Source organism: Pygoscelis adeliae, unplaced genomic scaffold, assembly GCF_000699105.1.
Source record: "Pygoscelis adeliae isolate BGI_AS28 unplaced genomic scaffold, ASM69910v1 Scaffold233, whole genome shotgun sequence".
Taxonomy (NCBI): domain Eukaryota; kingdom Metazoa; phylum Chordata; class Aves; order Sphenisciformes; family Spheniscidae; genus Pygoscelis; species Pygoscelis adeliae.
Genome location: NW_008824421.1, coordinates 1,552,512 through 1,574,916, shown reverse-complemented (window position 1 = coordinate 1,574,916; position 22,405 = coordinate 1,552,512).

The following is a 22,405-nucleotide window of genomic DNA, read 5'->3' as shown; positions in this document are numbered from 1 at the left end:
CCAGGGGAGGTTTAGATTGGATGTGAGGAAAAATTTCTTTACTGAAAGAGTGGTTAAACATTGGACCAGGCTGCCCAGGGAAGTGGTTGAGTCACCATCCCTGGAAGTATTTAAAAGACGTGTAGATGAGGCGCTTAGGGACATGGTTTAGTGGGCATGGTGGTGTTGGGTTGATGGTTGGACTCAATGATCTTAGAGGTCTTTTCCAACCTTAATGATTCTATGATTCTATATGCACTTTAATTATCAAGAGCTTTTTAATGTCTGTTGGGAGCCTATTCAACATAGGACGATTGTATACATATGCAAGAGTCTGCAGTGTAACGGGCTCTGCATTGTGCTTAATACTGAAGGAGGACTACTGCTGGGGTCAGAGACCTACCCAGCCAAAGCTTCACTAAGTGACCCTGAAGTCAGCATGAATACGTGTAATATAATGCAAAGGATTGTATGTCACATTTTTCTGTCTCTTTTCCCATATTGCTTTCTCTACATTGTTATATCTGTTTTCAGCTCAGTGTGGGCCTGAGGGATAACGGCAGATGACTCACGGACTGGACAACAGTGGCAACACATTTACCCCATGTCTGTTGGCTGAGTGCTACTGACTGAAATCGATGGCTCTACCTCAAGCATCTGGTCTTGCTTGGATCTTCTTGAGAAATGACACTACTTCTTCTCCACATTTTCACCTTATGAAATTTCTGAGGGCGTGCCAAACTCACTTATGGCTTACCTTGCCCACAGGGACGAACAGATTTAGGGAAGCCCTAAACAGCACAGGTAAGTGGCTTGATTTTATTTTTTGAGTTTTTCATTTGCCTTTGTACAGAAAACTTCTAAAAATGGCTTATAATTGCAGGTGAGGGGATAACTGTGTTAGGGACAAATGGACGCCTCTGCAGTTCCTCCCAGCCACAGTCGGGGGGAATTTAGGAAGCTGGGTAACCATAGGGATGTTTCTTTTCTACCTCAAGTAGCTGGTGCCATTATAGGATTAATTTTCTGGAATTTGACCAAAAACTGTTCTGAAAACTTTCCCTATGGTAAGGACAAAGAGCAGGGAGGCTTTTAATACTAAACCCTGAACCTTACAGGTACTGAAGTGGGAGGACCCCGTAATTCAGAATGAGACACGGGCTCCCCGTTAGCCACCCGGTATTGTGCCTGGCCTCTGGGTCACCCGGAGAGGTCCTCGCCAGGCAGCGTTGTCCCAGGTCCAAGAACCAGCTCACCCTTCCAAGCCCGGTGCCACAGCCAGTGGGGGTCACCAAACTGGTGAGGTCTTGTGGATAGTGTGGGAAAGCTGTGAGTCATGAGCATTGTTTCCTGTAGCATCACTTTGTATAGATTTCCACTTCGGACTGTATAAAAGCAAAGGCTGTGCCATCTCCAAGGACGCACATGATGAAACTCAGGGGCTTCTTCTCAGGTGGCTGCATCTTCAAACAAGCCAACTAAATGAAAAGAGCATTATCAGAAGGTCTGAGTCCTTTGGAGGTCCAGCTCAGTCGTGCTGTTTAGTATCTATGTACCTGTCACTTTGCTTTAGTTTCATCAAGTAAGGAAAGGTGATGAAAACCAAGGAAATGAGCTAAAGTGACCCCATGCTGGATAAATTGAACGTAGTGACAGACTAGAGGCAAGGGCAGACTTCCCTGACTAGAGCAATATACAGCTGATGGATGTGATGAAATCCACAAATGCTTCTGTCCTATGGATTTTACTGGAGTTAAGATGTTTCCTGCCTGTGACAAGTGGTGAGAAGAGATTTTTTCAGGTTTCTTAATGTAAAATCTTTCATAATGCAGATGTCTTTTGCATGGTCTTCAGTACCAGGAAAATATGCATCTCTCAGAAACCTTAGAGAGAACCATAAGAACATTTAAACAAAGTAATGACTAACATCATTCTCTTCCCTAAACGTTGTTATTGATCCTCTTAATGGCCCTCATTTATTGACTTCCTTTTTGCAGTACCAGGGGAGCATTGACGGGGCATTCCTTAATATTTTGGGTCTAGAGGTTATTTGGCTAAAGATGAATGTAGTTATACTTTCATTGGCTTGCTTCTGTTGTTTTACTTTTCACTGGCTGGGAATTTCCTATAAGAAAATAATCAACGTAAATAATTCTGTCCCACACTGTGGTGATGAGTCCCGAGGAGAAAAGTAGGCTGCATCATTCTTCGTACAGAACAGAAAGACTTAATCTGGGGATGCCCAAAGACATGCCAGGCTGCACTAGAGGTAGAATACATCCATTCAAACCCAAGAGTTAAAAGGGGCTTCAAGTTTCTGTGAAACGAAGCTTAGATACTGCAGTCAGCGTTTTGCCTGGCTTTAGAAGTAACTGCTGACAAAGTCAATGCGACGTACTGTGCAGTGAACCGTATATCACAGTATCCATTCAAATCCTAGTGCAAATACTGAGTATTTGAAGATTTAAAGTAATTGACATCCTGTCAGGAGCAGAAATGGGGGCAGCATCAACACAGAGAATGTGAATTGGATCTTTTCCTCGGACATTGATTTACAGGCTTCAGATTGGAACATCAATAAAAGTGACTTAAAAATGGCCTCACAATGATGGAACAATTTTTGTTGGAACAAAGTGTATGTGTAATTGTATACATAACACATATAGCAGCTGATTGGAAGATAATCAAATGAAAATATTGATGTGAAGATCAGGTAGAAATCTAGCTTCTTGCCTAGCCATCTTACACAAAAAAAAGTAGTAACCCAGAGACTATTTTAAACAGTTATTTCCTAAAATCCTACTTTGCCTTGACCTTTTCAAACTTGCCATTAATGTAAAAATGTGGAAAGTTAACTCATTAGGATTCTGAATATCAAATTTTACCTTGGCCTTTCAGGTAGGTTGTGCAGGAAGATTGTGCATGACTCTAAGGACTACTGCAATAAAATATAACACAAGTCCAGAGTGAACATGTAAATTTTTGAGCTATAATATCGCACGAGCTGCTGTACATTGGCACTCATCAGCTGCTACCTGAAGAGATGGTTTGACAGGCATTTGCTTAAGATCCTGAGGTTATCCTAGACATAAGCACCAGACACAGGTGAACCAAAGCTGTCCTAAAATATTCAAGAAGCAAACCCATTAAAGACTGCAGGTGTGCTCTGTCCATCTGTGGCTTGGCAGAATATATAACTCAACACCACCTGAAGCTGACAGTGTAAGTGCTTGTTGGAAGGACTGGCACATATGAGGTCATTTTGGCTTTCCCTGTAAACACCATGGTCACCACAATGAACTGGACAGAGCTTTTTTAATCTTGTGAAGTGCAAAAGGAGAACAGACATAGAAATGTGCATGAGAGAGATATTTTTCACTCTAGGTGAGAGAGAGTTAGACAGGAAAGAACTACAAAGTTATTATTTATTGAGCAGTTTGTGTGCTGTGTATTTAAGTGGATGCCGGAAATTATAAAATCATGGTCTCCTCCCCTTTTTAAAAATAATAATAAAAAATAGTTCAGCTGCAGAAATTTTAGCACCGATTGGGCACTGGGTATTAGCAGCATACTTCTGCACTGAATCCCATTACCTCTGTTGCATTGGACAAACTGGGAGTGTACTTTCTCTTTTTGCATAGAAGGAGCACGGTTTATTCTCCTGCTTTTGCTTGACTGGCCAACAGGTGAATTCAGAGTGAACAGATCAGCTCAGGAATAAGAAGGACCTAAAGAGATCAAAATAAAGGTAAGTGTCAATGTTCATAAAAGTTTTTTGTAAAAAGCAGCCTATGAACATTCTTGGTGCTCCTGGTTACTGAAAGCCCCATTTTGTAAACCGGCTGAAGTGAGCTTCAGGCTGTGCCCCTTCAGCCACAAACAGGTATCTGCTTTGGAGAGGACGTAAACATACAGTTGCTCATGGGAACAATGCAGAATTTTTTTTCCCACTCTTAACTTTATCTAGCGTGGAAAATTTGGCTGTAAGCATTACATTTAGAGTGCAATTGGTTTAGCAATAGATGGGGATTTGAATCCTGATCTAAGTCATTTAAACAGATGCCATGTCATATTAATTGCAAACAAAAGGCTTGCTGCACCACCTATCTGGTTGCATTAGTCAAATTTAATGAATTATTTATTTATTAAGATATAAATGTCCTGTGGCATCTGCACATTCTGCTGGAAACTGTTCAGATGGCAGCTCGGGCCCTTCAACTCAGCAGAAGCATAGATCTGGCCATCACCAGTGGAGGTGGGAAGCACAGGAGAAGGGTACTGGGGCAATTTTTCTGTGCTGTTATTTTTCCAACCCTTTTAACAATTTCCCCTGGTGTTGGACTGTGGCACTATCTGATCAGTTTTCTGCGCCCTTATCCTGCTATCAACCTGGCAGCACTTGGGGCTTTGCTTCCCTCCAGTCAACAGTCTTACCTACTGTCACCTATACACAATATACAATTTTTCTCTGGTTTACTGTGTGCTTCTTTTGCATTTCTGCAAAGTTAATCAATCTGTGATCTTAATTTTAAGTGAGTGCTTAAATCTTGAGTGTTAGGCCATGCTTGGAGAAAGGGAAGAGGGATAGGTCACTAAATATTCTCTAACACCTTTCTGAGTTTGGCCTGTGGTAGTCTTCAAACCTACAATCTTCTTTTCCAGGGTTTATTTACCACTAATATTAACAAAACAGGCAAGTCTGTCCAGTTACATTGCTATTTATAAAGCTTCTGCCATTTTTTGTTTGTTTCCTTCGGCATTTAGGAGATTCCCGGATACTTTTAGCTATTTTCTGTCTCATTTCCCCTCGTGTCCCCAGGACCCCAGGGCAGAGCCCCCCTGTCCTAAAGGAGGCCTCCACCCTCACTGTGGCAGGGGAGAGGCCGGGGGAAGCATCCAGCAGGGGTGAAAGCAGAATAATGACACACAGAGGAAGAAATTGTGTTGAACAGGAGGCCACCGAGGTACTTGGTGCCCTTATTGCACTCACCTGTACTGCTCCACTCTCTCCTCTGCTTTTCCTCATGAGGAATCTGCCACATAAAGACCAAGGTAAGAGGAGATGAAGGAACCTCTGATTGCATTGGAACAAAGAAGGGGTAGCACTGGGCTTTACTGAGAAGATGGGGAAAGCCCATGGTACAGAGGAGGAGGAGGTAAAGGCAGTAGAGGATGTCCAGGTGCTGCCCTGCAGAACAGGAGACCCTTAAAGCTGCCAGTCCTACAATAAGGAGAAGTTCAGTGGTAGCAGAACAGGGCCAAAGACTTTTAAAAAAAAATAAAAAATATTCAGACTAAAATGGCCCGACAGCGTGCCTCCGGTCCTCTGTGAAGCTAACGACAGCCAAAGGCATGCAGCGCTAGGCAGGACCAAGCCAGTGCCGTACGTATCCTGGGTGAGGGATGCTATCTTCTTCTCCTTGGTACTGGGCAGGGGGTAATCTGGCCTGGGGGTCTGCATCTGTCACAGATAACACTGATGGTACCAGTGTCTGATCAGGGATGCTGTATTTGCCATAACTTTCAGGAACGTGCTCTCTGCTCATGGGAGTGAGCAAGGGCAGAGGTTTGTCAGGTGATCTCGGAAAGACTTTCAAGCAGGGTGTCCTGGGCCCTCCCTGATTTGTCTCTTGATATGTTTTATGTCCTGTGTGCGAATGGAAAAGCTGTTGCACTTTTAAATGGCTGTCTGTAATTTGGTCTGGGCTTTGGGAGAGAGACTTAGGCTCTGAGAGCTGAGCGTGGGCTCGTAGGTCCTCTGCAGAGTTGCCCCACAGGCTTGACAGAATGAGGAGCACCAAAGCCAGGTTTTGTTACCAAAGCAAAAATGCTTCTTGGTGCATGCGTACAACCACGACTATTCGTATGTAGTCCCTCGTCAGACCGAAGCTGTCACTTTGCAGACTGCCGGGCAGGGTAGTACCCCTGGACTGCTGTCTGTGTGCAGGTGCAAAGCTGTCACCCTGTCGGTGTGATACTGGTTTGCACGCTGTTGTCAGGTTGCTCCTGTCTCACTGTCATTCATTTCCATGAAAGCATGTGTGTGCTGAAAGACATACATGGGTACAAACAGGTGTATGTGCATGCATGCCATCCACTGCTCATGTGGTACAGAGCATCCCTTAAAAGGCAGGTCACACTTTAGAGTTAATATTGAAAGTCTTTATTAGTAGGAAGTGATTAGAAGCATAGTTTGGTATAAATGTGGCTTTATTCAGTAATTCATATTCCTAAAAGTGCTTAATTCCTTAAGACTCCACTTACTCCATTTTGGATTTTATAGTACCAAATACAAATGCAAACTTTCATTTTGTTGCGTGGGGATTTGCAGTCCTACAGTCTCATTTTTCCAGACCAGCCTGGGCAATTGTTTGCAGTACAAGGCAGGTGGACACAAGTGGATGAAGAAATAGGGATGGGATGGAACATGCAGGATGTGAGCATTCCCTTGTCCAGGGCTTAGCCCTTGACAGGACTGGGGGAGAGGCAAGCAAAACTCTGGTAACAGCAGGTCATTCAATGTAATGGCAGATGCTTTCATTTTTCAGCTCCAAACTGCACACTGTGGTGTCGTTTCTAAGACCACAGAAGAGATGAATCAGGCCAAAATCATCCAAAGTCACACAACATGCTTACCTTTTGTTGGAGCCCTTGGAAGTAGCCCATGGACCACAGAAGTTGAAACAAATTAATTTTAGAGCTTGTCTTTCTTCTTTGAGTTTCCTGACTTCAGAAGTGAGGAGTAGGATTTTATGATGTCTTTCACATAGGAATGCTCTGGGACTTCATTTACTAATGCTTTTAATGAGGTTTTGATCTTCAAGCGAAAAGTCCAGTAGAATGACAAGTGACTGCAATTAGTAAAGCAAAATCATCTCTCATTTTAATGTTCAGTTCTTTGACTTGGCTGTTATGATCATGTATATAATTCTCACTTGTCTCTGCCGATTCTTGGACTCAGAGGAGAAGGTTGCAACCTGACAAGCAATGCAACGACTGCTTACAATTTGGTTTCTTCACAGAGATTGGATGTGGCAGCATCTTCTTGTCATTACTGCCTGAACCAGCTAGGAAGCTAAATATTTCATTATGATGATTTTGATACTTCCACTGATCTCCTGTGGATTCATAATTGAAGACATCACAAAACAAAATGAACCTCCCCCAAACAATTGTGTGTGTCTAAATCACCTACATATGTTTCTTGTTCCCGGTTATGCACGGGTTTCTTTTTAATATAACTCTTGGCACGACAGAAACCATGCTGGTGACATTATTGGTATTGTTGGACTTAGAATGTTTTCAATAACACCAAGTTTGTTGGGACAGAGCGTGAATTAGTTGTCAGTTCTTGAGAAGTCAAAATTTAATTGCTGATCGAATGTTTAAAATATGACTAGTATTAGTGACAGCTTTCCATATAAATTCTTTCTTGTGACCATTAGGCAAGAAGCCAAAAACTGGCAACGTGGCAGCTCTGCTCAGCAGCCGCGGTTTGGAAGTCAGCTCCAGGCTTCTATTCTGGACTGAAATTCTCATGTTTTTCAGACTTTTTTTTTTTTTTTTTCATTTTGGTAGGAAAAACTGAAAATAAGTTTAGGCCAACCTGAAATAAATCATTCCCCCATTCTATTTTTCCAGGACAGTTGTCAAGCTGACAAATCAGTTATTACACAGCTCTATCTATTATGTTCCATATAAATCTATAGTTCCTACCAGACTGTTCTCCATTACTCCACCTTCTTTCATAGCCATCATAAAATGGGCATGGAATCAAAGTGTTTTTTGCAGATGTCTCTGCAAAAAAGTGGACTTTTACCTGTGAAACCATAGAAGACACAGGAGTAAACCAAAGTAGAATTTTCTACTGAGTTCAGCTCCAAACGTATTGTATTTTTACAGATGAATCTATCCTTCCTTCCTGTTTGTGTTGAGATTATCAGCTCATCGGTACTGTTCTTCCCTTCTTGGACTTGCACATGCCTCTCTTGACAATGTAGTGTGCAAACTGATTAGTCACACTCCACTGAAGTACTGTTAATCTAATAGATAGGTCACTGTTAGGTCAGGGAAAGGGGAGGAGAAAGAGAGATTTACTGTGGGAAGAAACACCAGTGTTATACAGGAGCCCACGGGTGATGGGGAGTCAAGGGCAGTGGCGCTTTCCACTCCATTGGCACACCAAGGTCAGAACTTTGCTTCTGCAGCTGTGGGGGGAAAAAAAGTTAATCCAGGATTAATGATGTCAGATTCCCTTAACACACACAGTTATGAGTTCAGGATAGATGTTCCCAGGATAGCAGACCAAATGGGTCATTTGTCTGTACCAGCATGGCAGTTCAAAGGTTCTTCAACCTCCTTGTCCAGGACCTTTTGCTTACTCTAAAAGTGAAATGTGAAGCCTGCTTGTTCCAGTGGCTGGCAAAAGAGCCTGACCTATGGCCCCTGTAACCTCCCACTTCTGTGCTCAGCTTCTCAGCAGATTCCCAGAATTATCTGTCTGAAGGCGTGCACCAGAGCGGGTTGACCCTTCAAGGCCAACAGAGTCCTTCTCCAGAGCAAATTCCTTTCTCTTTTTCTGGCTAAATGTTTCTCTATGCTCATTTCATTACCTACACTGTCATCGTCTGGAATTTGCCTTCAAGTTAATCGCATCAGTTAATGTTTGTACCATGTTTGAAAAGCCTGAAGTACTACAATTCATTATTATTTCTTTTGTTTTCTTCCTGATATTCTCTCCAAGTCTAGATCACACTGCACAGACCTCTCCCTCTGTAGCTTATTGTCTTACATCTGAACAACTGATCCCTGTTTTCAGCTCAGTCGCTGCCTGTTTAACTCCCGTGTTGCTGGAAATACGTTGTGGAACCAGGGAGAGTTAAACACTGTCAATTGCTTCATATTGTAATCATAGTACTGGCTTTACGCATGCTTCTAAAAGCCGGTGAGTACACATCTAGTGCATTTCTGCAGCACAGTGTTATCTTCTGATAAGCAAAATCTCTCCCTCTCTCTTTCCTTCTTTTTTACCTAGCTGTCTGTTGGCCACACACCCCCCAGGGTCCTCTGTGTTTTTCCACCAGAGCATCAGAAAACGCAGGAACATGCCAAACGTGGGTGAAGTTTTGGGACACGAATTCGTGCTAGAAGCTTCTATGGAGCATGTGTGAACTATTAAAGTATTTTGGTTTTGCAGTTTCTTTTTCTCTGCCCCCCCCCCCCCCCAAGACCCATAGTCAGTGGAATTTTTTACATGAGTTTTTACTCTTTAGATGCAAGGGCCATGTCAGTGACAAATATCAGGTCCTTGCTCAAGAGCGTGCGGTTCAGAGTTGCTTGTGCAAGGATCTTAAGGGTGTAAAATCGCAAACAACAGCTTCTGCTTTGGAAACAGACCAACTATTTTGCTGAAAATATTCCAAAAATATTTCAGGCTGGACAGAGCCATCGGGGTCGATTCAAACCAAGTAGTTACAGCCTGGCAAAAGGAAAAAAATGAAAGCAGGGCCTGAGAGCAGGAAGCACTGAGTACCAGACTCCATGATATGGAAGAAATTTGTTACAACAGTGCTTATTCTGGAGTGCCTGAAAACATCCAAAAGTAAGAATCCATCTAGGGCAGAGAGACAAAAAACAATCCCACTCTTTTGTGGTAGTTTTGTTTCCTGAGGGACAGATCTATTTCCAACTGTGATGAGTTCAAGTAAACGGCTCTTGTGGTATCAGAGGTAATATTTTTAGTGGGCACAAATGAGCCTGGTTGCAGTGGAAATAGCAGCTGCCCAAATTTTCTTTTCCATGTTCATTGCAACTGGCATTAGTGACACTACATGTTAAGGGGGAAGACCCAGTGGAGCATAGCATGGCATTGCTTGTTTTCCTCATCTCTTAATTTTCCAGGCTGGTAAACATGGTAGAGGAGATGCACGCAACAATTAATATTAAGGTTTGTGGCTGAGGCAGCTCCGCTACAGAATTTCCCTGCAACCACGAGGACTCAATTCAGCCAGAAAATCCCAAGGCAGCCTCTGCATTGGTCTTTGAATCAGCACAGACCCCCTATGGGGAATGCTCCTCTCTGGCAGTGATGTGTCCTGCGTTGATCTACCTCCAAACGCATGTTCATCAGCGTGGCTCTCGGCCATCAGGCCCCCAGCCAGCACCTGTGAATCTTGCGAGGGCATGTCTTGGGGTACTCTCGTTGTGTCCAATAGCCTGCACTTCTTCTGCCTTCTTTTTTCTTCCACATCAGACCTTTCTTTTCTCTCACCGTCACATTTCTTGCTTCTCTCTAAGCTATCAAACATCTGCATCTCACTTTCCCCTCTTTGTCCTTCTCCGTAACCAGATCCTGCTTACACTTGTTCCCGCACAGAGAAAGGCAACACAGGAGAAAAGGCCCATCAAGCTGAGAGAATCACTGTCAAAGTTGTTATCCAGCTTATGAACTCACCAGGTTTCAGAAGATAATGAAACATTTTAAAGACGATGTTTGGATAGATCGGCAGTGAGGAGTCGCATAATGGAGGTCTTTGACTATTTCAGGTACTTTACTTGGCTCTCAGCTGTCACTTTTCCAATCCCCAGCAACTCTTACCTCTGACTTAATTCTCAAACTTTCCTGTTATGCCTGTGCTGTTTGCTTGCTGGGTTGCTTTGGCTGGGGAGAGGACCTGTTTATACTAACACCCATTGGACAAGTTTGTTTTTTCTGGGAGACTTGCCAGTTGTGGCTGAGATCTCTCAGCCCCTGAGTTGAAAACCCATCAAAAGCCCTTCAAAGTCGGTAAACACAATGGCCTTATCCCACCCCCAGACTCTTCTGCACACATTGCGCTTCAGTGAAACCATCTCTTGTCAGACCGGTGATCCAACCCACCCATGTTTCTGTTCTGCAAACACAACCTGGGGCCTTTTTCCATGCTCAGGGTCATAGCCTCACGTACTCCAGACCCTCTCCAGCAGGACCCTCCTGCCCTGCTGAATCCGCTCACGCCCATGGGACCACAACTGCTCAGAAATTCAAACTTCTGCTTTAATGAAAAGTTTGAGTTGATTCCTGGTGGGGAACAAAAGCTCACCAGAGCTGCTCATTTTGCTTCAGTGACCCTTTTTCCCCTAAGTGCAGTCTTGAACCTGAAGCACCTCCAGCATTTAGGAGGGTGCTAGAAGCGGCAAGAAAATGCAGTGTGCGCCCTGAAAGCAACAGAAAAACAGATCAGACTGTTCTTAAAATTAAAAGACTGACCAACAGATCCGGATGAGGCATGAAGGCACTAATGAGTCACACCCCAGGATGGGCTAAACAGTAATAGAAAAAAGCTTCTTGTTTTAGTTCTCTGCTGGGATGAGAAAGTTGATTCTCCACTACTGACTGGTTTCTTTTCCCTCTTCAGGGAGTTACTAGCTGCAATTTATGATGAAATAATTCCTTAGGGAAATTATTCCTTTTGGGGAAAGGAATATGAAAAGGAAAAGAGATCTCCCTCCTCCCCATTCATCAAACCAATGAGAATAGCATTCAGAAAATTCTGATACCATGAGACGGGCTAGCTTTTGCTTCAAATTTTGTTGAGCTGATTATTCTGAAAATGGATTGAGCAGCGCCCTTGAGTCTTTTTCTTCCTTTCCCACTGAACATTAGCAAAAAAGAAATTGTTTTACTATGAAAAACAGCTTACATTTCATAGGTGAACTTTTGTCTCTGGCAAAAAGGTTTTTGCAACATCTTTTTGAGAAGGCAGCCTTGCATTATTTATGATAAGCAGTTCACCAGGACAGATCTAGTTTAAATCAAATTCTAGCAAAAATGTCCAGCTTCTGTGACCTGAATTCAGTGTTGTCATGGATGGATATGCCTTAGCCAGGGCAAAGGGAGTTTGGAGCAAAATGTGCCAAAAGATGGAGTCAGGACAGAGTTCTGGCATCCACAGTCATGGTCGTCTACGTTGCAAGAAGTGCTGGGAGGAACTTGTTGATTCCTAACACTATTGTGACTGTGTTTGTGGTGGTGTACGTTGTCAAGGAGTTAAAGCTGTATGGGAGAGCGCTTTTACCGAGCAGCCTTTAGGAAAAACATATAACAGCAACCATAACCCTGCTGGAATTAAGGCTTCTTGGTAGGCAGGAATGTATTTGTGACTTTCATTAATATGTTCAGCAATGAGTTCAGTGTACCTGCAAGACAAATTAGATGTCTTCCTCCATCATTCAGTGTTACGGGAAGCTGTTTTGCTGATATGATGCAGAGAATGGAAAATTGGCTAACTTCGGATCCAAGGGCCCAGACTAAAGAGTCTGATTAGCTGTCCTGCAACTGGCGTGTTATTGTATGGTATTAGGGAAGATGAATGATGGCTGTGTTTGGGCAGAATGTTTCCATAATTTGAGAGAGAGAAAATCAGCTCATTGTTGATCAAGATTTTGTCATAAGTAATTTGAAAGTTCTCTGTGGGTTCAGCTGAAAGGCATTTGGAGTCAATGAGAAAATACATGTTGATGTACTTTGGATTTTGGTGAGAAAGCAGTCTTTTATGATTATCCTGGTCCCGTGGGATCACCTAATAAAGCGGTTCACAATTAATTTGCAAGTTTGGGGGGAGTTCAATCACTCTTTTCTAGCTCATTTTTAAAAAAGAAACAAATTACAATATAATTACACGCACAGCAATAGTTCAGTCCAAGAGACTCCTTGAATGCCATTAGGAGACATACCATAACCAAATGCTGCCAATGTTAGCTAAAACTTCAGAAGCCTGAGCCAAACTGAGACACACAATTTTTCCTTCCTTCCTCCTTCTATTTTTCACTCTTTTCCTCATCCCTGCAACTAAAAATAATGTGCCCTGCTTGCCTCATTTGCTAACTAAAACATGTATACCTGCTAGTTAAGCTGTAATTTTAGCTTCACTTTGATTGATAGCTCAAGTAGGAGAGGTTTGAATTTTCATCTTGTACAGACACATTCAAATTGCTTGGCAAGGCTGTTAGATGCATTGCCTTTGCAGTCATTGTGCATACTGGAGCTCCCCCAGTGATTGAAAAAAGTTTAAATGAATTTAATGAATTTTGGGTTCTTTCTCTTTTTTCCCCTTTCTTTAAGCTAGTGCTTTAATAAAGCGCTGGATGTTTTGGAATGGTGAATGCATACCTTCTGAGTGAAGTGCAGCCAGAGCTACAGCTGCAGCTCTCTTCCTATCCGTGTTGCTCAATAGGCTTGTGGGAACTGATGGAGCAGACTGCTGGGACTGCCAGGCGGGACGGCTCTGCTGTTGTTACTGGCTTGGGCCCAGTTTAATACCTCGTGTGTAGCTGAATGTAGGAGAGATGTTGAAGAGGTGTTACTAGAAAAATGCTGCTTTAAAATGGGACCCCTAAGAAAACATAATTACATTAATGTTTGTTCTAATTGTACACTCTGGAGTATCATGTTAATACCTGAGGAGGCTAGGACTTCTTATTTTTAATGGCTCCATGCCTACTTGCAGCCAGTAGGTCAAGTGCTTTGCCTGTCTGCTAGTCCATAAAGGGTCTGGACGCTTCGCCAACCACGTGCACTACTGTCCATTGTGGGCTAGCATACTAGGCATGGAAAGTACTTGTGTGACTTGTAATGAAGTACTAATAGTGCTGTGACTGATGTGTGTTTCTTCTTTGGTAGAAGTAGCAGGGACTGTTTTTTGGAGCAGAGTGCCTTGTGTTGAGTTCCGCCTGGATAGGTGTGGGGGACTGTTTGTCTATGAAGTCTTCCTTTATAAGAAGACTAGAAAAAAGCAGAGAGAGAGAGAGAGAAGGCAAAAGCCAAGTGGTCGAGACTGTCCGAAGCCAGTATTCACTTGTTGGTACTTCTGAATAACTAATGCAGAGCAACTCTAGCAGGATAAAAATGGCCCCGCTGGGTCAGGGTAATGCCCTCCAGGTGACCGTGGCTAGTAGCGAATGCTTAAAGAAGGTGCAGCAATGTACATCCTTTCAGCAGTCAGAGGCTTTAACCTCAGCATCTAGACCATCATGGTCCAGCAAACAATGGACCTACCCTCCATCAATGTATTTCGTCTCCTGAACTCAACATAAACTTTTCGCTACCACATTTTGTGGCAATGAGTACTAGGACTAACCCCATTCTCTTAGTCAGATACAGGAATGAGTTGCACATTTTAATAGTTAATTGTATGAAAATTTATTTTCTTTGCCTTTTTTTTAGACTTGCAGCCAGAAAGTGTTACCAGACACTCAGTGTTTGTTTTACTAGCGGGATGGTTTTTTTAAAGAATTGGTTTAGTTAAATCAGCTTCTCCATTGGAAGCAGACTTCCACCCAGCTCTGCTGATGAGAAATCTCAATTCACTTGAGGTAAAATTAGCTGCGAGATTGTAACCTCTTGTTAGCAATGTGGGTAGTAATATCCTCAGATGATAAAACCAGATTTGGAAAAGAACATCTGCCCAAGCCTCCCACTGTGAAAACCAGCTTTTAAAATGAAATAAGCTTTGAACGGCTTTTGTGGAACTAGTCCAGTTGAACCTGGGGGAGCATCTTTGTGTTAGCAAGACTACTTTGTTGCATCTTGTTTTGGATTTGGTTGGGTTTTGTCCTCTTTGGGTATGTTTGTGTTTTCTCTGGGTACACTTTGCTCCTCTCCGGGTACACAGTCGATGTCTCCTTGCATGTGTCATGCAAGTAAATAAATCCTGGTAATAAGTGGGTGAAACCACAAGTCAGTTCATTTCCCTGCCCCCATTTCTTTGTAATCAGAAGATGAAGTCACTCCAGAAAATGCAGAGGAGGATGTGCTATCCATGGCATGCTGTGCCTGCAGTTAGCACACATTTTAAATCACAGTTCTAGAGCTTATTTACACAGCTAAATGTCATATGTTTAAAAATAATGAGTTTATTCAGAAAGAAAAATTCTCCCCAAAGTGATTAATTAATGGAAGGAGACTCATTCCCAGTGTAACAGCCAGCTAGAATTATTCCAGACCTTCTCCTGAAGTCAATTACCTGTTGGAAAATCTGTTCACTCCACCAAGTTGGTCCAAGTTCAACAGCTAGAAATAATGAAGCAATGGTATATGGCAAGAAACCATAAATTTTTCATAATTGCTTGTGCATCTCATTGTAACATGTAAATCAGATTCTAAGACAACAAACTATTTTGGGAGTTTAAAGTTAAAAATAATAGGGTTTGTGCAAACAGTGGCTTAGATGTTTTTCATAGTAAAAGAGTTTGGGTTTTGCTAATGTGTATATGTCTTCCTGAAAAAGCAAGTGACAGTGACATTCTTAAAACCATATGTAGGACTTAACACTTGATATCATAGTTGCTGACTCTTCAGCATCTTACCTCAAACTGAATTTAATGTGAAGGAAAATGGCTGTGCCATAGAGCACTATCACAAAATTGCAATTGCTGCTTTTCAAAATCCTCACCTCAGCTTGCAGGCAGCTGCGAAGCACAGGCAGGCACGCACGGATGCTCTGCTCTCCCAGGAAAGCTTCCTTATTGCTTCTTGCCTGGTCTTTCAGCTCATACGTTTGTGCAGGCCCCAAACGAGCAGGATCAGATGAACTATCACCACAGTGAACTGCTTTGCTGGTCTGTGGCGGCAGCTCAGTATCCCTCCCAGTTTGCTTTTGCTCTTTGCTCCCTACTTCCAGAGTTTCATAATGGAGTTATAAAAACACATTTCACAGTGAAATTTGGCAAAGTGACAGCCAAGAAATTATTTTTCCCTAGTAATTTTAAATGCATCAGTACAGTCACTGCTAAGATATTCTAAGAAACAGGGGATGGGGGAATAACAGTATATAAAAAGCTTGATGTCTCATGTTGATGCTGATGGGGAGATGTCATTTGTCTTTTGTTCATAAAAAGATCTGAGATCCAATAATTTCAAAATATTAATGGCATGCTACATAAGCATCAAAGGAATATATTGACTAGGGCTGGGACTGCTCTTTTCCAGTGGATTCATAACATGTCTTGTGTAGTGAAAAGAAAAAAAACCTAACTGCAGGTATTTATGCATTTGACAGACCAGAAGGGTTCCGGTGGAGTTGCTCTTCTCTCTGAAGTAAACGAAATGTACCTTGTAAAACTTTCTAATTACAAACTTACCCAAGGAACTGTTCTGATCTTCAGTGTAAGTACTGCAAGATTTGTAGGAAATGTGATGAAAGGGGATTTTTGGGGGGTTTTTGGGGTTTTTTGTTTTTTTTTTTTTTTTTTTGACATAAGTACTGAATTTCCGACACAAGCTAGCAACAGTTCAGCCAGGAAATTCAAAGCCACCCTTGACCGTGCGTTATCACCTCATTGTCATGGTTTGCCTTTCCACTTAAAGTAAAAGCCACGTCAGACATACAGTAACTGAAAATTGCTTGGGAGGGGTTTCTTTAGTTTTACCATGAAGTTATTTGAAAGATGTTTTCAATATTAATTTGGGGTCAAATATACCAATTATGTTTTCTAGCTTTCCTTTGGAGGAGAGAGGTCCTGCAGTTATATAACATCAAGTAAAGATGTCCCTAAGTGAGAGTGTGTGTGGTCAGGGAAAATGAGGTGAAGAGATGCCAGAGAAGAGGTGGTAGCTGAGAGGCAGCTATTGGTTTGGAAAAGTATCAAGTGGGAGCCAGTGGGGTCTGGGCTGGCAGTGGGGCAGTGCAGGGAAGAGACGGAAGCAGAGGGAGGTTCATACATATTTAATATCTTCAGAGGACCAAAATCTTCACTTCTGCTAGGGGGACATACAGAATGATTTCCTTCTCTTCTGTGGAACTACTCCTCCTTCATGCTTTTCCTAAGATCAGAATCCAGCCCTGTGTGACAAAGAGTTTGTTCTGAGATATTTTTAACTTGTGTTTAAAAAAAATCGGTGCCATTTTTTGTTTTCTGGTTTTGCCTGTAAGATTGGAAGAACCCTACTGATTCACACTGCGGTGATGCACAGCAGCGTTTGTTTGTATTCTGAGGAGGGGGAAGTGAAACAATCACACATTCAAAGGAAAACATGCTTAATGAATCCACGTACAATAATTTGCCACTAACAGAGATCCTTAGTAACAAAATGGATCATTATGCACGCAAAGATGTTGACTAAAAACTGTAAAATGTATGTTCTCTGCAGTAAGCATCAAGTGAGACAATGCCACACAGATTTCTGTGATTTATGGTGCTTCATTTTATTGTTTTCTAGGCTTGTACCTCATGAGAAAGGAAAGACCCAAGAGATGGCAAAGACCTCCTTCTGTTTCATCTGCCTGATTTTTTGGTATTGTTTGAAAGAAGATTTTTTGGGCAGATGTTATTTGTTTTGCAGCCATGTCGTTCTTAAAATACACAAGAAATTTACAATGAAGACCAGCAGTGGAAAAAAAAGACTACAGAATACATTTGAATATACAACTTACTATTTTTGACTGCTTTTCCAAAAGGTCTGTGCTTTTAATAATAGTCTGCTTTTGTAAAGCACCTCTCAGATGTGGACTTCAATATGTGGTAGACAAATTGTCTCAACATGTCTGTGGGGTAGGTAAGTACTATTAATCCCTTTTTACAGAGGGAGAAAGCTGAACATCAGAGAGCCAAGAACGCTGTTTTCCAGCTTTGGTGATACCAAAGGACTGTCAGAGCTAAGAGTATTGTGTTAAATTCCACCCCCTAAGTCCAGTTTCATCTTTTGCCTTTCCAGCAGAAGGTTTGATATAACTTCATCTTTTCTGTCACGGGTTATAAAACGTGCAAAGGCAGGGATGGGTGTGAGATATGGCTGGTCATTCCTGAGATGTACAATGTGTATCTGAAGTTATTTGTAAGCTCCTAAGTTAAACATTTCATAAATATGTCAGAATGTGTGTAGTTTTTCTTAAAGTTCCTCAGCCTGAAACTGTTCAACCTACCAACATGTCACTTGTCTAAGTTTACAGAGTGTGGGCAAACTCCCCAAAAACGTACGGCCCTATTAATGTTGGTGGGATTTTTAAATACCACAGGCATGCTAGGTATCGATTGCTGGGCACATGTAGTCAGCAACCTTACTTCACCTGGGTTCTCCAACAGATACTTCAGAAATACAAGGGACTGATAAGAAAATTAAGTTAATGATGAAAAGAGAAACCACGGCAGTCTAGGAAGGCTAAAAGTCTAAAAGCAATTTCAGTCCTACTAAATCTTAGTCCTTGTATAAAATTGCCTATATTAATAATTACTTTCTTTACCCATACTTCACTCTTCTGTAGAGATGACCAGAGAATCTGGGCAACAGGACACAGTAGTTTTGAGTGTTCATTCTCCAACTCTGGATGCCTGAAAAAGAAGCTCAACATGTTGCAAGTTAGCAGGAGAAGTTGCCTTGTCTTCAGGAGTTGTCAAAGAAGCTCTTAAGGAGGCAAAGAAAGAATAAGTTGATTTTGAGTGTGTAGTCTCTCTCATAACTAGTTTAGGTCTCACTAGCACTTTTTAGGAGCTGTGTTGTTCCTTCCAAAGTATGCTAAAGCAAAGGCACCAGGAATACAAAGGTGAGCCATTAGCTCATTAATACCGCCAGGAGAAAAGGAAAGAATTAGCAAACTCTGTGATGGGCAGCCACAGTCAAACCAAACACCACCTCTGTGGAATTAGATGTGCTGCAAACACCAACAGCCTGAGATAATGTGACCTTTTAAAAACATATGTTTCATAAATGTAAAAATGAACTAAAGAAGCTGCTGGTGAAGCTTTCAAGAAGCCTAACTGCTCAATTATACATTAACATCGCACAAACTTTGCCAGCCGAGCCAGGAGGCAACGCTGACAGGGGCTACACGTTTTCCTTTTTATATAAACCTGCAGAAAAGCTGGTAGCTGTGGGGAATGCCCACTGTAGGACACGATGAACAGATCTTTCTGGTGCTTGTCAAAACTGCTTTTTACAGTATTACATTGCCTTTGGTGCCAGCCCCAACTGTCAGCAGCCGGTCCAGTCGCAGCACTGGTGTTTGCCACCACAGGGTGTGGGAACCGGTGGCAAAGCCCAACCAGGGAAACGGAGCTATGCCTGTGGAAAATGGGCAGCAGGAGGGGAGAGCAGACCACCGGCCTTTGCTGCGGAGAGGGTTATCTTATGCAGGCATGTCTCACCAAAGCAGCTGGGCAAGCGAAAAGAGGCAAGGCACAGGTGATGGGTTTTGGGGAAGGGGGAAGTGAGCAATGTGGCCATATTCAATGTGTGGCTTCGCCATGCCCGCCTGCGAGGCCGGGGGCTTTGCATGCAGGAGCAGGGACTGCGAGCAGAGCGCCTGCCATGTCGCTCCAACAAGCCGTGATTAATGCCAGCTTTGTTAGTGCGTGTGGCAAGTTACCAGGAGCTCGGCGAATTCCTGCGCTTGGAAAGCCTCGCGCTGGGAAGGAAAAATGAGCTGTGAAGTAATAATGATAATAACAGGATTCAATGAGGCAGATGTAATCCACATTTCTTCAGCTGATCCTGGCTTGCAGCACCAATGCTGCTTGACTAAATTGTATTCACGGGGATCTTTTCAAAAGTTCATTTCGACACTCGAGCTATGGTGTGGCTCAGACTGATCTACAGCTAAAATACAGCATTTTTTTTCTCGGAAGTCATATTTACAGAGTACTTAAGTGAGGGAAGTACCTCAAAACAATAGTTGACGAGAATTAGTAGTTTGGGGAGGGGTTTCCCACTTATTTATAAAACCTCTGGGTACATTTTTGCTCTTCTGTCTTACTGTCAAGAAGCCTTGGTAGTGCTGAGCTTCACGCAAATATGTATTTGTGGCAAGCCTACTGGAGCCAGAGAATAGCAAATATCGACCCTTTTGTGTCAACAGAAAAGCAAGTACAAAACTGGCTGTGGGCAGATCAAATTTCATTTTCAAAATAAACATTTGGTGTATTCTTTCTGCTTTCAGCTCACCTCGACGTCTTGATGCTAAGAGGCTGAAATCCCTCCTGCTGCAGCTTGCCTCTGCGTAAGACATTGTTGACATGTCAAATTCTCTGTGATGCTCAGGGTCCAGACAGGCACTGCACACATTTCTTCTTCTTCTGACCCACAAGGCCGTCTCTCAAACCATCTCATGCAATTTCTTTGGGGCACATTCCTGTACTCTTTGGATACTCTGGAAAACACCCTGCAGGGCTTGGGCGCTTCTGAAAGTGATCTAGAGCTTGCAGATTCATTACACTTCCCTACTCCCTTTGGACAAGAAATGTCTGCAAGCTACGGTGAAATCACTGTTATTTCAGTAAGACTAAAGTAAAACACAAGCAGAAGAATTTGTTTACAGCATGCACAGTAGGAAAAACAGTCACAGATATTCATGTGAGACTTAAATGGAAAAAAACGTACACGTGCTTGGACCTTTGAGAATTCATCTCAACATGCCACCTGGCTGGTGCTCTCTTGGCTCACCCCTTGCTGGGGGCTTTGCCCATCTTCCCCAGCTGTGGCCACAGCTCTCCAACAACTTCTTCTGGCATTAGCTGTCACCACAAGGAGCAATCCTACCATCTTCCTGCCCCTACCCACAGAGTCCTGCCCTTGCCACCTCCTCCATGGTGGCCTTGAACATGTTGGTGGGGTTGCACAGTGGTGGGGGGTTAGACCACCTGTCCACATCGATACTTACCTTTATTTTTCCTTGTTGCCAGGTTATCTTTCACTGGATCACTTCTTTCACCCTGTGGACTGTGAGGCTGCAGGACACACCAAGTTGACACCAGCAGAAGGGCAGGTGAAGGGCAGGTGAGGGGCAGGAATGAGCGGTGGCCACTGGGCTGGGAAGAGGACCACTGCTGCATCCTGGCTTAAAGTCTCTCTGAAATTGTGGCCTCACTGTGAGTGTTTCTGCCTGAAGCATCTCCTTGTTTGGAGCCAAATTTTTGGTGTCCGTCCATCAACAGAGATACTTGATACAATTGTCTAAATGAGTTAGATGCGTGTAATCCCTGACTGGCTCTTGACTGAGAGCAGATGTGACAGTGATTAGCCACTTTGGGACAGCTTCTTGTCTGGGGAAAGATGGACACGATATGATAGATGGAAATCTCAGAGGTGTGGGAGCCAGCTGCAGAGTGAGGTTCAAACTAAACGTGGGGCTTGAACTCTCTGCCTAACCCCAGAGACCTTCCCCTCCAAATAAATGTGAAGCGCATTGGCAACTGCCACATGCTGAAGCTTGCACAGAGTTATACTGCTGTCTACTGAGCAGCGTATGTACAAACACAAGCATCAAATCCTTGCAAGATATAAATTACACTTCACCACACCACATATAATTTAATTGCCAGCCACCTAACCAGCACATCTTTAAATGCTCGCTTTGTTTTCCCACTGGACAAAGGCACTGCATTGATTTTTACTATATAATTATAAAAGGCCAAGGCAGGTTATTTTTCTAGATGATCTTTCCACGGGTAGCTGAAGTCACATGGGTTCCTAAATCCTGTTCTTGTGGAAATCTGGTAAATCTGCTTTAGTTTTTGCCACCTAGACAGTACCCACCAACATCATAGTCAAGATTTGCCAGTGAAGCCTAGGGAACTATGATGTGGACCACAACTTTCTTTTCTCCTGGGAAAACGTGTGCTTTGAACCTAAAAAAAGAAAGAAAAAAAAAAAAATTAAGGGTAGTGTGAAGACAACAATTTCATCTAATTCCACATAAAGTGATTGACCACAATAAGGTTTGATCAGAAACAGAGGTGCCCTAGCATTTTGTTTCAAACATGTTGGATTTACAGAGCCAGGCAGGAAAGATCTGGGGAGGAGTTTTGCAGGAATCGCAGCCCTCGGGAGGCTTGTTCAGGTTCACAGCAAGTTAGCCGATGCACACATCTACTCTATTTCCCCAAATCAGGCAGGCTAGGCAGCTAGTGGGGTAACGGCTCATATAAGGTAATGCAAATTAGAGGTCTAAACTGGCAATAACCTCTCAAATGACGGAACTTACATGCACAGGGAGACAAATGCATCTCGGTGACATATGTGTTGTTGGGGCTTTGGAAAATAAATATGAAATGCCCATAGCATGTGAAATGGAAGATGATGTTCAGAAATTTCCGGGTGCATAACTTTTTCTATTTTAAATGAGTCAAAGTGAAAAGGCAAATGCTGACCCAAAAGATGCTGCTGGATAAATGAAAAACTAAAAAAAAAAATAGGGAAGTCACAGGGAATTAAATGAAAATTCTGGTGAAGCCATAACCTGTGTTGCTATAACAGAGAAAACAGACCTGAATATGTGTTGAAAAAAAACCCCAAACCCTTATTTTCTTCTTTCTTTGCAAAGATTCAGCTAATGAGTGACTCAGCCTTATATAAGAAAAGTCTGGATGGGGCATAATAAACGTGAGTCACTATAGCAAATTTTCAGATTTTCTTTGGGACTCTTCCTTACAGGATCTTTGTATTGGGAAAAGGAAA